Raw genomic sequence first — 20407 nt, forward strand, 5'->3', positions numbered from 1 at the left:
TTATTATGGATTCTCTAGCTTACTGATAAAAACAGCACTCACTTGCAAAATGATCGAAACCATTAGACCTTCTCGCCCTCTTAATTTTGTTGTCGGGTGAATTTATCTCCCGTCGTCTCTTACATACTATTGATCACTTATGCAGGCAGGCACGCCTTTGAACAGAGAATGGCCGCGATAGGAATTTTTTCTGCTCTTTTTTTGTGGCTAAATATATGAAAGTTGCAGAAAAAGGAGCGTTACACTTACTTTAGTGGTCTACAACGTTCTGCCTTCCTATATCATCGAGAACCGTCCCCGCTTCGGGTCAAGGAAACCATTTCACCCATCCTGAACCACCTTTATGATGGCAGTTTCAAATCAAACGAGGTGCAAAATACTTGACAGTGTCACAAAATCACAATGCACTGATCAGCTTGTGTATGTCTCAGTTGCTTATGAATAATGGGGCTGTTATATTCCGGTGTTCGCTTCTCTAGGTCCTTAGCGTCTTTTTCGTATGTCGGAGATTTCAGATGGCGCTCAAGGTATTCTTCACAAAATTAACGATTGAACGTATTAACTGTGTGTGACACGCATGGAAATAAGATCTGCAAACATAATTACAACAAGATCAAGCATCTTCGCTGCTCGAGACAGTATTTTATTTCTGAACACTTTAGGTATAAGTTGTATTACAATGAAATCGAAAAAAAAATCGTTTTTATAGGGACGTTTGTACATAAATGCTCCAAGCCCTCTCTACTCGAATAATTAGGCTTACTTGTGTGGCACAGACATCACGCACTCCTGCAAGGAATGACTTTCTACTTCATCCTATGGAAGGCATATCGTTAAAATTGCCTTATGTCGCCATATATTGTTTGTGGAATATTTTTGCTAGCATACAACACCCACTTTCGCTGCACAATGTTGATGTCGTTACCTCAATATATTTAACGACTGCTGCTCAGATAGTGCGAACAAAATAATAACTTTAGGCAACAGCGGCAATGAAGGCGCACATTTGCAAAGCTCTGCGTTCGAGCTCATTTTGTCTAATTTGCCTCATTTTGCCTCATTTTGCCAAATTTGCCTCATTTTGTTCCTTTCAGATTGTAGTAAGAAAAGCTCTTCATAACTGCACTTGTGACCTTGGTGATGGACTAACAGGAAAGTATCCTGATGGTACTGAATGTCTAGTAAGTAGAAAATTGCAGAATTACTAAAATGCGCGGTGATTTCTATTTTCTCTTTCAGGTATATGATTTGTGTGTAGCCACAGAAATGTGCACTGAATATAAGAATACGCTGCTAAAGATAAAAACTGCCAAATGTGCTCACAGGACAAGAACTTGTTTCTTAGCTACAAAAAAAAAAAATCATAGTCTCTAATGCTAAGTTGTATATATGCACGACAGCTATATGCACTGCGGCGCTAATTATCAAAAGATACGGCGCATCAAAATCTTTCAATGTTGTCCAAGTTGATACGTTTGTTCACTGTGACATGGCAGTACTTTATCTTCCATAAATAAAACAGGATATCCTATGGGTTCCCCTCACGTTAAATGTAGGCAGCCTAGCCTGCATGCAACACGGTAATGTTTGTTCTGCAACCACATTTCGGTGCGATAGAACTTGTTTGGTATTAGCTACGGCTTCAACTTGTTCGCACCAAAGGTGCACTGAATACATTCGTTTCAATCAGCTAACAAATGTTTATGTGAAGCAGTATTTGTGCTCGTTTGTTTATCATTCTGTCTGTCACATACAGTGGTCAGTTGTTTTTTGCATGTGTATTAGTTGCACATTTGGCGCTCTAGACTTATTCAGCGATATCTCTTCCCTTTTGTATTGTGCTGAGTGCACCTGAATTACTTTTTATTCTCAAGAAAGTAATATTTCGCACTTCCCTTGCTGTTACTGCAAGTTGAGGGGACTTTTAAATTTTATTCTATATTTTGTCGTTTGCATCGTTCTCTAAAAGAGTCTAACAAACTTTCGCAGCATTCGGCGCTCTAAATTCCAATACGGAAGCACGGAGAATCGCAATTTGAGAGTGCATTGTCCTTGTGCTAACAATTGAGTAGTGGAAAACATTTGTTGAAGGGATAATATTATTCGTTCTAGTAAACCTAATTCCTGGGCTAGTTTGTACATTACTCATAAAAGGTAAGATTAACAGCGCTAACAAATATACACTCACAAAGAGGCACACAGGACAGGTGCCTGTCCTTTGTGCCTATTGGTGAGTGTCTAATTGCTAGCGCTGTTAGTCGTTCCTTTTACTCTCTCTTGACAACACGAAAGAATGGTAATAAGCAAGGCAAATACAAGTAGGAATCAAAGCTGAGAGAGTGTAGAAAATATCTTCAGTTCGCTGTGGATGTATACATATGTTCTTGGAATCAGTAATGTAGCAACCTAAGAAAAATATTGTAAGTGAAAATAAAGGCGAAATATTTTCTTTTCTTAGATATAAACCTATCGGGAGCATACATTTTTGGCGCTTTTTTCAAACTTTCTGATAGTGCAGGTATCTTCTCGCATACGCAAGGACTTCCATATGGAGACCATCAAAAGCTTTCACACAGTTGAAAATACGCTATCCGCAGTGAAGATTACGAATGACGACCGCATATTTTTGTAATGGATATAAACGTGTCTATGCGACGTCAGAATTAAGCAAAGAGGTCCTCACGATGCTGCTCAATCTGCCCTTTATTATAAATACATTGATTAACGAATATCGTTCGTGGCTAATAAATGAAGATGTCGAAACGCGCTCCTTATTTTCCAAAAAGAATACAACAACTCAGAATTCACTAGTTTTAAAGTGACCATAAAGTAAACGCGTCCGTGTTTGTCGAAACAAACGAAATTCAGTATAAAAAAGCCTATAGAGACTGACCGCAGGCCCTGTTACTTAACCGGAAAGCAGAACTATATTTAGCAAGATGAGAAGCATACTACATCATCTGTAAATACAGAAAACAAATGCTTGCATTCCATTTCAAAGTTATGTCGAAAAACGCGTTCGTTTTCATCTCTCTCCATATCAAATTAGATAAAACTAAATGCTAATAAAGGTCTACTGCAGTGAGCTTGCCGTCACTTCACGCTGAAATAATACGGCCAGAGTACTGCCGAGTCCGCTAAAATATTGCTAAATATAATATTTTATGTTATTTTTAGAGCTAAAACAGTGATTCAATACCTGATAACAAATCCAAGAAACGTGGATTTGTTATCAGGTATTGAATCACTGTTTTAGCTGTGATATAATTATCCCTATCTATTTATCCCTAACCTTGCGAAAAATCTTCATGATGTAATAAACATATGGAAGTTCATAACTTTTCAAAGAGTCGGTAGGTTGGCCAGATGGTTTTATATAATCTTTCACATGATTCCCATATGGTCACTGAGAATACGCATAGCCCTAAATGCATATTTTATATGGTCTATATCCACTTCATATGTGCCTTATTCTATCTATATAATTCATCTGGAAAGTTAAGAAATCATGAGGCTATGGATTTATGAAAATCTTCACTAGGAATTTGAGCAAACAATAAAGTGATAAATGTACCGCATATGCATAGACACTCAAGCAAAACGTAACCAATGTTACAAATTTGACGAATCTCCTAGCAAAGTGAACCCAGGTAGGGGCTATTGAGAATCGCTTGATGTAGTCTGAGTATTTATTTCTCCGAAAATTAGTGGATATCTACAAATACCTTACTGTAATGTCCGTGCCTGGATACCATTCTCCTAAGCACAATTTAAAGTCTACACTGAGAGAGTTGCCTCTTAGTTTAATATGTATGTCTTTGATAATATCCACATTTTTATAAGGCGCCCTCTGTATGTCTCCGGCGGTACGCTTTGATAAAGTTGGGAAAGAATTTCGTATGTGATTGGTTAAAAGGCAGACATTTCAGTCCGCTTTTCAAGAAGAAGACGTGTGACGCCTAAAATGTCTTTTCCTGAAGACAATACAAGAAATAATCTACGTAGTCTTGCTTGCTATTATTATGTCTTTAGAGAGTGAAAAGTGCTCATCACAATAGGCAGCGCTACGTTTAGAAGCGCTCATTTTGGTTAATTTGCAAGGAGAATTCAACCATTTAGAAGCTTGGTTAAATTTAGCTAGCATTCTTGGTACATCTAGGATGTAAAAGTATTAATGGAATTTAACTAAGCAACATTTGTTTTATTTCCTAGGTTAGACACAAGGGTTACAACGGAGAGCTCAATCTTAAGGCCGGTAAATGTAAAAACGGAACCTGCGTGTACACTCTCATGGCGAGAGGATGCACAGGCATGGATAAAGAGGCACAGGTGAGTTGGGTTTCAAGTTGTGTAATGTTTTGAAGCGCAGCCTTTAGACTCCCCTTACTATATTGCCGGCATCTGCTTAGTTGTCCAAAATTATATTTGGTGTACTTGTTGCAACTTGCGAAGCAAAGTACAATCCCCACCTGCTTTGGCTAGAAAGTGGTAGAGTGAATATGCAGAGATCCCATTCTTTCATATGCGCGAAACAAATGTGAAGACCGAGTTTGAAGCTACGCTTGGCGACATTGGATTAACGTTAAACCTGATGGTGCCTCCACATGAGAAACCTAGAGGGTGGCAGCCTTTGTGGGAAAAATTATGACGAGTGGATATATAAGGTGACTACAACTGGCTGCAATTCCTGACGGCCTTCTCTATTTCTGTAGCAGAAGTTCCATCATGTCCAGGATGGCTGCTCAGGTGTTGTTCCATGAATCATCGCCTTGAAGCAGTTCTAGAGAAATTATATGCTTTTACACTCGCTTCGGATTCAAATCTTGCGCGAGTAGTTCATTCCACCCGCCCTCTCAAGTATCAGCGTGAGCTTGGCCATCTAGTTCTAATAAGGACAGGTACAGCCGAGGTCAGAGGTCCTCAAGCCAAATTAGTTTTGTCTCAGCCACAACATGAAGCCGTCAAAATGCCAAACAATATTGCCTTGAAATGCTATCAGACAGTTTCTGGCTGTGATATGAAATAATGCATCGGCATTTGAAATCCTTTTTTGCCTTTAATGATGACGTGACGAATTCATTTTGCGTCTAAGACAAAATGCTTTGGCTTCAGAACTTTTGACCAAAACTGTACAATGCAGGCTTATCCAAGCAAACCTTATGTCCCTTGAGTTTCCTAATAAATGTTTTCACTACCACTACCACCATCTCGAGAGCGCTATCTGTAGGCAATATATGCGAAATTCATTGTCTTCTCGATTCTTGGATATCCTACGGCTCCTTCCTCATTCTCCTTGATCGGACCCTCTTTTCTCTGCGCTGGGACCCGGATGCTGCTTGCGGCAACACCACCAACAATCCTGCTCTTTTTCCTTATCTGTGGTGCCTTTTCTCACAGCATCGTTTCCCAATTGCCTCTCATGCACTTTTAATTAGCCAACTGTTACACGACGCTTTACCCTTGGTCGGCTTGCGGCGCGGTAGTGGTTGCGGACCTGTTTGCGTGGGGCTCATTTTCCCTGGGACAGGAAGCAAAAAGTATTTGGCCCCAAACTACCATGAAACCTTGCATATGAGTGAAGGGAGATAGGTCGGATGACATCTCTGTTATACGGAGAGGGGTGTGCAGGGGATATTCTCGGCTACCCGAAGTCCTGCCGCTACCGCTTTTCCCCGTCGATTGTTGTACAAAAACTTTCTGGCTCGTCCTCGTCGTTCTCGCTGTGACTTTCTTACCATCCACCATTACATGCCAGCCCCTTTCGGAATATGTCCTAATATAAGGTATTGTCTGTGGGTACATTGCGCCCCATTTATATTCTTATGGCCTCTTGCAGAGCGCATCATTCATAGGACCATAATATCCAGAGCGAAAACTAATATGGTTCTTAAAGAAACGTATGCCTTCTTATAGCCTATTGTAGAGCGCATAATTCATAGAACCATAATATTCAGAGCGAAAACTAACATGACTCCCTAAGAAACGTACGCCGAAAATATTATTACGGTGAAATAGCAAAGGGGTGTTTATAAACAGTGATATGGCAGTGGGATAAGGTGAAGCCTACTAGCCCTCAGGTACCAACGCTTTCTCCTCTTCCTCTCTCAGACCAGCACAATCCTTGTAAAATATGCACAAAAGCGAGGCCTGCATGGCCACCGCATTTCCAACTGTGTGAAATCAGGAACGGCGCCATCACTATGAAATAACACCAATGTACAAAGTCTTAAAGAATAGAAAAACCGAACAGTGATGAATAAAAGAGAGCAAAAAATTGCCCAAAAGTAGTGGAAGAGGAGAGGAAAACTCATGACGATAGCTACGGCCACTCAAAAGCGTTGATAAATAAAAAAAAACTACCTGTCCCTGAAGTAAAGAGAAGGCGCTGAATGCACTTGTCGCTACTGCATTTCACAATTTTCCGGCCTTCACAAATTTTGCTCGCGAATTTATTACTGCCAGTTACTAAGATCAGAGTTCGCGTTTAATCAGGCCATGCAAGGACTGAGAACCCCGTATATGGTACTAAAATGATGCCGCTCGTCTCATGTACGATTGGAGGTGTCTATCTGTTCTCACTGTCCTGTAGAAGCATGTATGTACATTGCACAAACAGGCACACAGCTAAACATAGGTCTAGGTGCGCGTTTCGCTTCACTACACCAAAAACAAGGTAAACACTTGCCACAGCGCTGTAAAAAAGAGGAATATTTTGGTAGCCCGCGAGATTGCAATGTGCTGTACTTACACGGGCATTAAGCAAACCTTCTTTTGGTCTCATAAAAAACATGTTTTTAAACAGGGTTCAATTTGCATAATTGTCATCATGAGCTTTAGGTTTACTCGTCCATTATTGTTCTTTTTTTACGCTCTCTTTCATTTATAAATGTAGGGTTTTTCCACCTTTTCGGGATTTGTGCATGCATGTTGTTGCGCTGTGAAAGGAGGTTTTGTAGCCTTTCCCTCCTTCGGCTTCAACCAGATGTAAGCCAGCACCCGTCCTGTGCTCGCCTATCTTTGTCCGGTGTTTTCGCTGTTTCAGCTTAAGATAATGTCTGACCGACTTGCCCTACGGTATACTTTGTTAATAAGTAATACTTCACGACCTTCATATTCTGCATCTCATCTTCATGTTCCGCCCCTTTACGCCCTTTCACTCATAGCGTGAAATCTTTTCTGTTCCCTTTAAGGTAACTTAAATCATGCGTACTGCAGGAACTTCCTCCTTCGGTGTTCCCTTCTTTTTTTTTTTTTTTTTGAACCCGCTCCCTACCTTTTATTCCTACTTTATTCAAATGTGACAGAGCTTTGATTGTTTCGTCATTTTCGCTCTCACGTACTTCCCATTGCTGGGACATGCGCTTGTGTGTTATGTGTGATATAGCTGCTCTTACTCCCCAAGTGCACATACAAGCTCTCTTGATAGAGGAGCTTTTAAGGGGCTTGGTTGCATTGCAGGTTTTTATATATACCGCTCACCTTCTAGCCATTTTATGTAGTACCAGAATAAAGCACCAACTGCCGCGTTAGCCTGGTTGCAGAATTCAAAGAGAAAAATCTCTTTTCCACATTGAAAAGGGAGTGGAAAGGCAATGGTTGGTTTAAAAACATAAGGTGAGTGGCGAGTAGTGCACGATATACAACCTAGTTTGGTTTGGTTTGGTTTGTGGGGTTTAACGTCCCAAAGCGACTCAGGTTATGAGACACGCCGTAGTGGAGGACTCCGGAAATTTCGACCACCTGGGGTTCTTTTAACGTGCACTGCCATCGCACAGCACACGGGCGCCTTGCTTTTCGCCTCCATCGAAAAGCGGCCATCAAGGCCGGGATTCGATCCCGCGTCCTTGGGAACAGTAGTCGAGCGCCGTAACCACTGTGCCGCACCGGCGGGGTGATATGCAACCTGACGGTGTGTGCCACAGGAAAACCCCGGAGGGTGGCCTCCGTATGAGAAAGAGGCTACGAAGAGGCAGAAGAATGCAAAATCTCAGTGTGGTGCTAGGGAAGCCGAAAGGGTGACGCCAAGAAAACTGGAAGTGTAAGGCGAAAATGGTGGAATGCATTATAGGAGGATGAGAGGAAGGTCAGAGGGAGAGCACGGAAAAATTGACAGATGGGCATTGCGTACCGCTCGGGACGAGGTTCGACAGGCACAGCAGCGTCGCTGAGTATTCATGAGCTGAAGTTTCTTTTATAAGAATCAACAGCTAGAATAGTTTGTGATTTGAGGGATAGTTTTTTTTGCTGAAAAATTGGAGTTAGATATTAACGACAGATGTCCATACGTGTTCCTTACACTTTTTGCTACGCATATCAAAAGACCAGCCTGCATGCAGAGCTGCAGTCAAATTTCATATCACCAACTCCCGTAACTAGCGCCAATTGTTTTGCTGAGTCGGTACAATGGCGGTAGTCCGTGATTGATCCTTTGATAAGTTGTCGCCTTGTGGTCTGGGTCAAGCCATCACAACTGACGCAATGATGCATCCGCTGGGTTGTCCTCTTTGTCATCTCACGTACACGGAGGGGATGCCATAGCTGCAGCTGATAATGTTAGCGACAGTAGTCTTTGATGTAATGCAGCTTGGAACCCTCTAGTTAGCGGAGATAATGGGCGTATCATATTGCATACAGCTAGTCAGGCCAGAAACAAACTTGGCGCAAAACCTCCGTGCGTAGATGCTTGCACAAGCGTTTCATGTGGCCCCACGAATGTGTGACTGGTCCAATACAACTCAATTATGGAATCTGCTCTTTTCTTAGAGAAACTGCAATGTATCAGGAAAGGAATGTTGTGAATATAATACAGATGAATAAAGCCTAGATTATATATCATTGATGTATTCATAGATAATAAAGCATCGGCCACTTTTTCTCTGTCGGGCTCTCCACACGAGCATGCCTCTAGCAGGCGGTAGTTGGCTAGGGCCATGACCGCGTTACCGCCTGCAATCAATCTCGCCAGCCATACATCACATGAAGGATGCATGCTCGTATTATTTGTACCATAGACGCGCTGTGACCGAATATCGGAGATGGGCACATAATGCTTCGCAATTAAAACACACCATAGGGGCAGATGGCAGGGGTTTTAAATAACAAGCAAAATGGAAAATAAGAAGGCTGCTTCGCGACGCGACAGTGTCGCATGTCCTCTTCAAGCATTCGCATTGACCAGATGATCATGTAAAAGACAAGGCTGCTAGCTATAAGATAAATATCAGTAGTATGCGCAAACGTGTAGGTATCAGTAATTGTTTATTGAAGATTGCATAACTTAAAATAAAGAGAAATATCTGGCATTTCACGAATCTGCAGCAAAAGCGCAGACTGTCAGATCATCTTCTTCCACTTTCAATAATTATGAAACAAGCGAAGGTCGTCTAAAACTTAGGATAGCAGCGAAAATAAAGATCTCTACATCGTTTTTTAAAACAGTGAAGTGAAAGCACCTTCTTAATTTGCATTTCTCGTTTTTTCTCAGGTCTATGTCTCTGCTAAAACCAAAGCTACAAAAACTACCATTTTTAAGCGCACTGAACGGCAGAACCAGAAGATGTGAATAGCAAGGAGTAGTACCATATAGTTGTTCAAACAATATTTCCTTCCATACATCACCATCCCAATAATTCTAAAACTCTCCTAATTCTCGTACCGCAAAAAGCTTTTGCTGAGAAATAAACTTAATTTCCTACCATATAGCAGATACTAACTCGTAGTACACCAGCCACCGCTTTTAAAAGAGTGACGACGACTTTCTGTCAGGCTCTAAAACTTTTTGATTTTTGAACTGCAATCATGGTTTCCTCATTTTCGTTTTCTGTTATGTTTCTAGATGCGGTGTCATTAAATGTATTACTCTGAAAACAAAATCAGCTATAGGTGACCATGAAATAACAAGCATGCATCGAGCAGGTGTTAAGATTAGAGGCAAGGCCATGCATTGACTGGTCATCGGCTTTTCAGACGTAACGTGACCACGTGGCATGATTGATCTTGCAGTTACTGACAACATGGCGTTCGATTTGAAAATGGTAGGGTGACATGAATGGAAGTCACCGAGAGCCATGCTCCACCGCTTTCAAGACTCGCAGCCTCGAAAAATAACAAGCAACACTCTAGCAGGTGGACAGTGGCAAGTGAACTGGCTGGATATTGATTCTTCATCACCATCATCATCAACATCATCATCACCATCAGCCTTACCATACCCACTGCAGGGCGAAGGCCTCTCCCATATTTCTACACTTAACCCGGTTCTGTGCTAGCTGCATCCACTTGACCCCTGCGAACTTATTAATCTCATCCGCCCACCTAACTTTCTGCCGCCCCCTGCTACGCTTTCCTTTCCTTGGAATCCAGTTTGTTACCTTAAGCGACCATCGGTTATCCTCTCTTCGCACTACATGTCCTTCCCAGGCCCATTTCTTCTTCTTAATTTCCACTAGAATTTCGGTAACTTTAGTAATTCCTCTGACCCATTCTGCCCTCTTCCTATCTCTTAATGTTAGCCCCCCCCCCCCCCCCCTACCCTCACATTTTTCGTTGCATAGCCGTCTGCGTTGTTCTCAACTTAAGTATAACCCTCTTGGTTAGCCTCCACGTTTCATCCACATAGGTGAGTACAGGTAAGATGCAACTGTTTTATACTTTCCTCTTGAACGATACCGGTAAGCTGCTAGTCATAATCTGCGAGTGCTTGACAAATGCGCTCCATCCCAATCTTGTTACTTCCTTTTCATGGTCTGGATCTGCGGTTACTACCTGTCCTAAGTAGACATATTCGCCTACTAATTCCAGTACTTCGCTACCTTTCACCAGAGCGCAAATGTCCCCGATATAAGAAAACGTTCTGGAACAAAAGTTGCTGTTTTTCGTTGGATTATATAGGTGATAACATAATTATATAGCATCTTAAGAAAACTAAGCTAAGCATATCTGGTGAATTAATCTCATTATTATCCGTGAATTTTTCCTTGCTTTCTGAAGTGTGAGAAAGTTAAAACAGGGCTGTGAAATTGCTGTTGTTTTGCAATAATTCGCTGCTACTCAGGCGGGGCTTGAAAATTATCATGCTACCAACTAATACTGTTTTTCAGCAGAGATATGCAACGAACATGTTATAGAATAATAACATAGAGGTAAAAGAAATATTTCTTCCAGAAACCAGATGGACGTCAAGTTGGCTGCGCTTTCATATGCGATAAAGGTACAGGAACTGGAAAAGAGTTCGGTTATTACCCAGTAGATACGCCCTGTGCGGTAAGAAACTTTTCTTGCATTTCGTGAAGGGGAGACGTTTGGGCACCTAAACTCAGCAGCGAAGAAAGGTTAGCTCTACATTTCCGCATTAGGGCGACTCATGTCTGGAAGCATATCATGGACACATCCGCACGCTACCTCAGTGAGCTTACCTTTGATATGCATGTCCCGCCTAGATGAACTTACACAATGTACGGTACGTGTGTAACTACGTATTTGTGGCAGTTGCATTTGTTGCTGAAGGGCCACTAAAGGGGCGCGATTTTTCAGTCGTAGTAGCAGCGAATTGGTGTCCCCTCTTTTTTTCCACATATACAGCGAAGCTGCACTGCTGAATTGTATTTTTGTATAATCTACATTTGTGCAATTATATATGTGCATTAACTTAGCGCAAAAATCCCTGAAGATTACAGCATTTGTAAAGCAAGACTGGGAAAGATGCAAAACGTCTGCAGATGACAAGGAAACTACTTACACTTGCCCAAATTCAAAAAATGTTCTCTACACTGAATGAGTGTATCTAATTATTTCAGATTGCCCATTTTTTAAATGGCATCTATTGAGATTAGGAAGCAATCAACAGTAACTTTAGAAGTACTTCACTCAGTGCGATGTAGTTTAAGCCCTAGACTTCCAAAACTGAAGAAAAATGTATGAAACGGAAAAAAACCTTATTAGAAAATCTTGCGAAATGTCTGCATCCCCAAGGTCAGGGCTAATGTAATTTCATATAATGAATAATGACCCCATTTAATAAAGACGATGATAAAAGCTCACATCTTGTTATCACCGTTTATCTTTGCGTTACATTGATTATACGCATGCATTGGAAAAGGTATATCAGCCCCTGAAATGAAAGGAAGTTTGATTTCTGATGCCTTCCGCGAGATGTAAGCGGCGGTATTTTTGGAAGAAAACCGAACCAGGATGTTTTACCACATAAAACTTTCTGCGACCGGGGCCTAAACTGTTAACATGTTCTATTTCCTGAACTACACAGTTGATGTGGCGCGCGGTTTTGTATGGAAGTGCGGACATTATTTTTTAGGGACGCCAGACTGAAGGAGTATATGAAGGGCGGACTGCTTTTCATGCACCGGTGAGGACGAAAATACGCGGGGTCTATATTCTATTCTAGCATAATTGACGTGTTCTCTATTTAATGGTGCTAGCCATGGTAGCTGCTGGCTGGTTTAGAGGTCAGTGCACTTTTACTTGGACAAACGATGTTTTCCCATGTCCAATACAGGGGGCACGGCTGTAATTTGTACAAGAAAGCGTGCTCCGTTTCTTTTGTCTGCACATATAAATATCCTGCAAATGGAAGCAATGTTAGGAAATGAATATATATTGTAGCCGCAATTTTATACATAGCTGAAAAGAACGGAAGAAATCTACCTCAAACACATGAAGAGGCCTGCAGTCATTAAGGTTACCGAGACCTGCTAAGCCACACTGGGAAAAAGGCAAAGTGACATAGCCATCTTTAGAATCAGAGGTGGTTATGCTTTCATACTAATATTTGCCTCGAATGATGCGTTTATGTATTGAGACCATGCACTCGCTTATTGGAACTCGTCGTCCTTATTGTCGACGTACCGCAGGTGCCTTGAGCATACTTCAGTTATCATTTGCCAATTCAAAGCAACAACTCTGCAAAATTTATATCCTAGATATAAACAGACATGCATGCTTAACTTGCAGTGCTTCGAAAAGAGGTCTAAGTATACGCGTATCACAACAAACGTGTATGACCATGTGCTGTCCCAATCGTAACTGGTGTAGGCCCCAAGCACACCACACGCAGCTATCAGAAACCGGACTGCAGGCCTTTTTCACTTTAAAACGTGGAAATCAATATTCATGTAAGCGTTGCAGGAAATTTATATCGCGTGCGACTGTGAGTTGGTCGTGTCACAACAGAAATAAAATTTACTGATGATTCGTCCAGCAGGGTTGCCACGCACATATCACATGGGAATTCTCTCTATAAAGCTTGATAAAGCGATCTATAAATCTCTTGACGGTGATCACAAATCTAGCCATCATTAAGTAACTCCATTACATTGTGTGTTCGCATAGTACCAGAGATAATTATTGTTGCCTATCATATGTAGGAAATGGGTGGTCTGTACGTGTAGAGAAGCCGGTCATCGAAATTCGGGCCGCGCATAACGAGCTCGACGTTGATCTCATTTGCCGAACACAGGATGATCCCTCTAGGGTTTAAGGAGCTGCCATCACTCTTAATCAACTTAGCCCTACCGCTGCAGTGCACTGGTCACTATATTATGTTTAATAGAATCAATGTGTCTTTTTCCAGCACCTTGATAATCAAACGCCTGTCAATGGCACATGCAAGAAAGTTGGCTTGGAAACCTTGTGCGTAAAAAGCGGGAAGTAGGATGCAGTGCTTACGAAAACCGCTCTTTGGACTATTCATACAATCGGAAAGCTGTAAGAGAGCGAGCAACTTCTACAACTTCATTGTGCAATGCCAAAAAACTTCCGGGGGACAATATGTACTACTTTTTGCTGGAAAAGCGAATAAAACTGAAATATTCAAGTCAGCGCTCTACTTTCAGTAGTTAGAAATTACTCAATGCAGAATTGTACGAAATATTGTTAATAATACAATAAAAGTAATAATGATTTTTCACCGGAAGGGAAAGGCGCAATCTTCGTCACACTTCTTTCTGCTGACACCAGATCGCGCCATACGGGAAGGGAGGAGAGGAGGAGAGAACTTTGATAGAAAGAGGTGCCGTAGTGGAGCTCTATGGAGTAAATTCGAACACCTGGAGATCAATAATGTTCTTCATTTTAGGCAGCTGCATTTATCTTTATTGTGTCTGGTTTGGTTTAAGGGTTCCCAAAGCGGCTCAGGCTATGAGAGACGCCGTAGTGGAGGACGCCGGAAATTTCGACCACCTGGGGTTCTTTAACGTGCACTAGCTGCCATCGCACAGCATACGGGCACCTTGCTTTTCGCCTCCATCGAAAGCCACCGCCGAGGCCGGGATTCGATCCCGCACCCTTGGGAACCGTAGTCGAGCGCCGTAACCACTGCGCCACCCAGGCGGGGCATCTTTATTGTTTGGCTAGGTCTTGTATGCCATGACAGCCTGTCGTTCTTGCTTTTTTTCTGGGATACCCTCGTACATAATCTCATCATCACAATAAACTTACGAGAATATATTGAACAAGGCTTAGTTTGTTACAATACGGTAAATGTAGGGCCACTTACAAGTATAAAAGGAAAAGCGCGCTAAACCAACACTGCCGATTCCCATGTTTTCTATGGCTGTGAGCGCAATGTCGCGAACGTTAGCCTGGTGCGCTTTGTTCGATTTCTGTGACTGTGGCCTCTCTAGTCCTCCCGATCTGAAAACGCGCGCTGATATAGGTCACATGGTGTCTTAAAGTTATTATGGCTTACAATTTGTCATATAAGTCGGTTTCAGTCCATATCGCCTACTAGAATTGCTACTATATTCCAATTGGACAGCGAATGGGTATGCACATCAGGCATGCTGCACAAAGAATGGTTACATCAAATCTTGATACAAAAGAAGATATGGTGGAGGTACGCAATTGATGTCTTAAGAGCAGGAGGCTTGTCTAAGGTGAAAAAGCGGGAAGGGCTTTTTCACAGTCCTATCGGTAGCCAATACCGTTGTCCTACTTGCCACTACAGTGGCTCGAAAGGGGTTAGTGTCGCAGATGCTATGGCATCTGTGGTACGAGGGAGAAGTGATGAATGTGCAGTGCAGCGTGACAATATATACCAATTTTTATCAAGGTATAGTGTGCGTCTTCGGTCATATATGCAATAATTTTCATAGCAAAGTGCAGTTTCCTGCCAAAATGAGAATAGGTGAGGGAAATAAAATTCATAAAGATGGTAATTTGGAAGATGTAAACAACCTTTTGCCAATATTGAATAACATAGTCCTCTGAGCTGACAGAGCGTCTTATTAACATTCCTCTCACGAAAAACAATCAGAAAAAAAAAAATCTGTGCACACCAATAAACGTAAAAAATCGCACTGGCAAATGAGCATTGCTTGAGGGAAAAGAAAACTCATTGACAACGTAAACTGCTTAGGTATTGCATATCTTGAGATATATTCGAAGGTTTTCATTCTGTTCGCAATAATATTATTATCCAAATAATTAGGCTACTGGGGCAGAAAGAGGGGCGTTTGATCAGTTTGAAACCTATCGAACTCGCTGGAAACAGTACTTTAGAATTATGATTTTGAGCGCGAGACTAGATTCAAAACTTGGCGAATGCTGCAAGGATCTCTTTTAGGCCTATTCGTTTTCTAAGACACATAAATACCGTCAACATACGTTATATTTCAAAAAGGTTATTTATGCAGATCACGATATTCTATTCTTTTACTACACTGAGTATTTTCTGTTCAGAATACACTTAACTCCCGGCTAAAAAGCTGTCATTTAGTCGAATTTAAATGAGGTTCTTAATAATACAAGCAATAAAATATACGTTACATTCGAAGGTAAGAGCTGAGGCTGATAAATCATTATTGACAATAAGTGGGAGGAATAGGGGAAGTCAGTTAGCGTGCCGCAGGCCGTGGAGACCTTTAGTAACGCCGGCCTATTTGACGGTCTTGAACTGAATGCCAGGGTCATCGCTGGGCCTTAGCTTGTTTCAAGCTTCTTTAGAGGGATCAGGCAAGAGTTCTGAGGGAGGCTTTTGAGCTTTTCATGCCCAGATCATATGCTGGACGTTGTCCCAACCCCCCCAAAACCGGCAGAAGGGATTCATATCCTTATTTATGAATTTTGATATGTAGTTCGGATTGGGGAGGGTTCCCGTCTCTAGCTCCCTGAATATTACTTGTTTTTGTCTGGTCAGTGTTTTATGGGGGTGGTGAGAGTGTTCTTCTTATTGCTTTGCAATGTGCAGTGAGTTCGTGGCATGATACGGCTTGCTCACCGAAGGGTTCCGGTTCCTGAATTTGCGCCACCGCTCAGCCGGCTAATTCTCGAGCGTATTGGTGGGCAGCCTCATTTCCTGGATTCGCCGCAGGCGCTGAGGTCCATATTTATTCGATATCTCGAGAGAGAGGAGATTCTCTCATTTCACTAAATATTTGTGAGGCATATTAGGAGACTCTATTTCTAGCAAAGATATATATTGCCAGTTTGAAGTCGCTTACTATGGTTGTTGCATTAGTAAAAGCGATGCCCACGGCGATGGAGTCCTCCGCCGCCACTAGGGGTCTAGATGTGAAAACAGTCTCCGCCATAACGAGTCTCGCTGGGTTAGCGTTCGGCTGTGCGACTCCAGATATTTAATATTTGTTAGGGTGTTCCGCGTCTTCTCCAGCATCGACGTAGATGACATTTTGTAGCCGGCTCGAGGTTTTGTGCAGGCTCTTAGCTCGTGTTTTTCTTCGGGAATAAGTTAAAAGAAAATAATTTTCGGCACATTATTCAGGTCATGTTATCTCCATGGTTAATCATTCTATAGGTATCACATCCTGCGCTATAATCATAAGCAAGCCTTCGACAATAATTAGCCAATAACCAATTCAGCTTGCAACTTGCGAAAACCTCACTGGAAAGTCCGCTCATATCGAACTATGTCTACCTAAAATGGCTCACAATATTGCGGGAATATTAAATAGCTCTGTTATATTGTTGACCAGCCTACGCTGATCCTCAAGGCTGGGGCTTGACAGCAGTCTCCCACTGCTCTTCGGTTATGGCCATGGTGGTTATAGTACCTGTTTGTCCCTTGCATCCCCACACCATATGTTGAAGGATGTTTAGAACGTTGCAAACGTTGCGCATTCGTATCTGTAGGTGGTGGGCGAGATTCTGTGTAGTAAGCTGCCATGGAAGTGGCTGTATTTTTTGGGGGGTCCATGGCTTCCTGGACTGAGAAGGCTGCCCACCTAGGGCTGAATATTTCATGCCTGCTCATAATAAATGTTTTTTCTCTCTTTAACTGTTAATAATACAGACTGCTGGGACCTATCACTGAGCAAAATTATTTATGTGTTCCTAATTTCATGCTGCATTGCCGAGTTGATGGACAATATTCATTAATGCTTTTTATTTTTCATTGAGCGTTTGGTCTGTTTTTAATCTTGCAGCCACAGCCACTGCTGTGGGTAATAGCCAGAATACTTACCCAGTCATTCTTTGTTTATGTTCGATATCATATTGTGTCAGCTAATAGCTAACTCTTAGTAAAACTTTGTTTTTGGAGAGCACTGTCCACCATTTAAACGGATTACGTGCGAGAAAAGTGTTCATAATAAATTTACATTTACGCTATGATTATTCCTGTGTGTCGCGGCTCTCTGTTGGTATTGTTTTGAGAATACGGGACTTTGCCAAGGGCATATATAACATAATCAGGATCAGAAGAGATACGATGGGCTGGATACTGCTGAAGCATTCACCATGAGGCAGAGCACTATGGGAGTTAAACTAGTTAGAGATACAGAAGCTAGCGGAAATAGTAATCACAGTTATGAAAACAGAATACACTTCCAGACCAGGAAAGCATGGGCTAGTGTGAAGAAAGTACCATCGCTTACAGAGTCACAAGTAACATGACAAGCAGAAAAGAGCAGAGTTGAAAGTGGATGTCTTCGGCGACAAGGGTTTTAGTGCAGGGATTTGACACGGAGCTGTCTCGCAAGATATCAGGCAAAGCTAAGAAAGCGACTTCAGAGAAAGCAAAATCGATGATAGCCGCGTTACGCGACTCCAAATCCCAGGCTTCGGATGGCTATATGCAAGCAAGAAGGCAGTAAGAACTCGCTTGAATTATGGTATGTAACGTACAAAGGGCACGCGAGCCACCCCGGGGTGGCACAGTGGTTAGGGCGCTCGACTCGTGTGCCCAAGGACGCGGGTTCTCGAATCCCGGCCTCGGCGGCCGCTTTTGGATGGAGCGAAAAGCTAGGCGCCCATGCGCTGTGCGACCTCACTGCACGTTAAAGATGCCCAGGTGGTCCAAATTCCCGCAGTCCTCCACTACGGGGTCTCTTGTTGCCTGATTCGGTTTGGGACGTTAGCCCCCCTAAAAAAAAAACATAGTGACTAAGGCTATGGGAGACATTTCAGTAAAGGGCTTAGGAAGTTTCGACCATTTGGGATTCTTTTACGCACACTGACAACACAGATCGGTGCACAGCGGAGTCCTAGAGCAGTGCCATCTTTTTGGGTAATGTTCTCAGCGGTTGCGGTTGGTAGCGAGAGTCATTAAACTGTCGTTTTTACTTTCTTTAACGAGCGAGAAATATTAGCATCCTACTGAAATAGCGGCAGAGATGTCGATAAGACCCATGACAAAAACGCCATCGAGAAAATGTTCAATAATGTTGGCAGGTGTATGATGAGGTCTTTGAAGTGCGATGAGGACGCAGCTCTTGCCTCAGGAACTGCGGAACATAGTTTCCCTATTGAGAGTTCTGGCGATGTAGCACCGGAGGGATGGTGCCCGATCACCGTGAAAGGGAACAGCGGCTCAAGCGGGCGGACAAATCTGGAGATAACGGACTACTTAATATATAGTCACCAGATGCGGAGTACTCACGCGATGGAGGCTAGTACTCCGAAGATTTGCTAGGTGGTGCATGCACTGGGTAACAGCGATAGCAGAAGCGGGCAGTACGGCAAGGCATTCTGCAAAAGCAGCAAATAGTATCATTTGTGCGCCAAGTATTGCTTGCTCGTGGAGCCGGTCAAACCTATGATTCCACTGCTTGTACAGATGCTGACATCACAGTGTAGTAGAAAGTTGAGTTCTGGCGAGGACTTCGGCGTAGTGTCGGTGGGTTTGCGAAGGATTTGAGGGGATGTGGGTATAAGTACTACCTACCGGGAGCGGTAACAAGGCACTGCATTTCATTGTAAGTCAGCAAAGCTGCGACAAGTGAGAGCGGATGGGTGAGCAGGACTGCCTGAGCAACCTATTTTTGAATGGCTTGATATTGAGTGGGACCAAATGCGGAGGCTGGTTTTGAAGGCTAGGCAGAAGTGAACTCTGTCGTGAAAAATGTTCATGAGCGTAATATGTTATCTGTGTATAAGCGAGTAGCTGTAGCTGTCGAGAAGCGAAGACTTCGGCAACTGTGCGCATATTGCGAGCTAAGGGATCCTGAGAAGTTTCATCGTCTATACCTTTCAAGATGTGCTTTATGTTGTCAGCTTCCGACATGTTTGAAATCACCCATTTGCATAAGTTGTTGGCTTCTGTATAGCCTGTAAAGCTTTCGATCATCTGCTAATACTCTGCGAATTAGAACTGTTCACTGTTGAGTCTCCTGACTTCCCAGCGGCAAACTACTTCTCTTTAGAAATTGGTTTTGAAGGGGATCCAAATTAGGACGTTACCATCGTGGTTCCGGCACTGCAAGTTAGAGATACTGGTAAAATAAAATATGTCATTGTTAAAGTTTGCACCGTCCTCTCACTTGCATACGCTCACCCATTCGTAGGATGTGAAATAATGTTTTACGTCATGCGCAAAGATCCCGCTGATGAGTGCCGGGTCTTCTAGCGAAGGAAGCCAGCAGAAATGACAGCTGGGCCGGCTAGTACGGCTGGGTGTCTATAACATCCTCAGGTATTGCCGGTGTCAACAGATTGTGGCTAAGGAGCTCAAGGACCGATGGTCTTACCCAGCGACTTCACTAAATGTAGGGTAGTGGTTTATTCAAAAGTAATGCAGCCTAAAACACAGCGGCAATCCTAGGCAGTACGTCGAACACATGCAGCACAGCAATGATACTGACTGGAATCTCCCACATGTGAAACGTGTTAAGCCCGGCGAATGCTTCTGAGCCACTTCGTGCGGCATGTAATGTATTTCCAGTGTTTCGAATCTCCTAGTGATAAGATATTTTGTTCTACCTTCTATAACGTCTATAATGGAAAGAGCCTCCCCAAATGCTAAATCAGTACCGCTACGCTGCTTAGAAGAGTATCATCTTGGGTCTACGCTTATGACAAATGCTGTACTGCTTTCTCTTTACATTTACGCATGGCCTGCACAGATTCCAACTAGAAATAACTCACTTCACTTCCAATGATAGTTCTGCATATCCAGCGTTTAATTTATTCAAGTTTTATTCACGCCCTAATGCGACAC

This window comes from Amblyomma maculatum, chromosome 4 (genome assembly GCF_055883805.1).
Source record: "Amblyomma maculatum isolate TAMU_Amacu chromosome 4, ASM5588380v1, whole genome shotgun sequence".
Classification (NCBI taxonomy): domain Eukaryota; kingdom Metazoa; phylum Arthropoda; class Arachnida; order Ixodida; family Ixodidae; genus Amblyomma; species Amblyomma maculatum.